The sequence below is a fragment of the Penaeus monodon genome, chromosome 15 (assembly GCF_015228065.2).
Source record: "Penaeus monodon isolate SGIC_2016 chromosome 15, NSTDA_Pmon_1, whole genome shotgun sequence".
NCBI lineage: Eukaryota > Metazoa > Arthropoda > Malacostraca > Decapoda > Penaeidae > Penaeus > Penaeus monodon.
In genome coordinates this window covers 25,510,494-25,510,834 of record NC_051400.1, presented here as the reverse complement: position 1 = coordinate 25,510,834, position 341 = coordinate 25,510,494, and positions in this window count along the sequence as shown.

Sequence of the window (341 nt, the reverse complement as noted above, 5' to 3'; positions counted from 1 at the left end):
AATGACAAAGTTAGGTGTATTGTCCTTCTGGTACTTACTCTTCAAAATACCAGTTCACTTACATCATTCAAAAGGCACAGTTTTGGTAGCATGTTTAATATGGTGTATATGGATGATATACATGTTGAAATATGGCCAAAATATTCAGCAAACTTCAATCAAGGTTAAAATAATCTGAGCATTTTTTCCCTTTAAAATTTGCATTCTGGTACCAAATGCATACCAAACAAATGGGTTTCAGTATTTACAGGGTGTATTGACTAAATATTGCACAGGTGATTAGTATTTCAGGAGATACAAGATGTTGCTCAAAAGATTACTTGTATGCTAAATGGACCTCC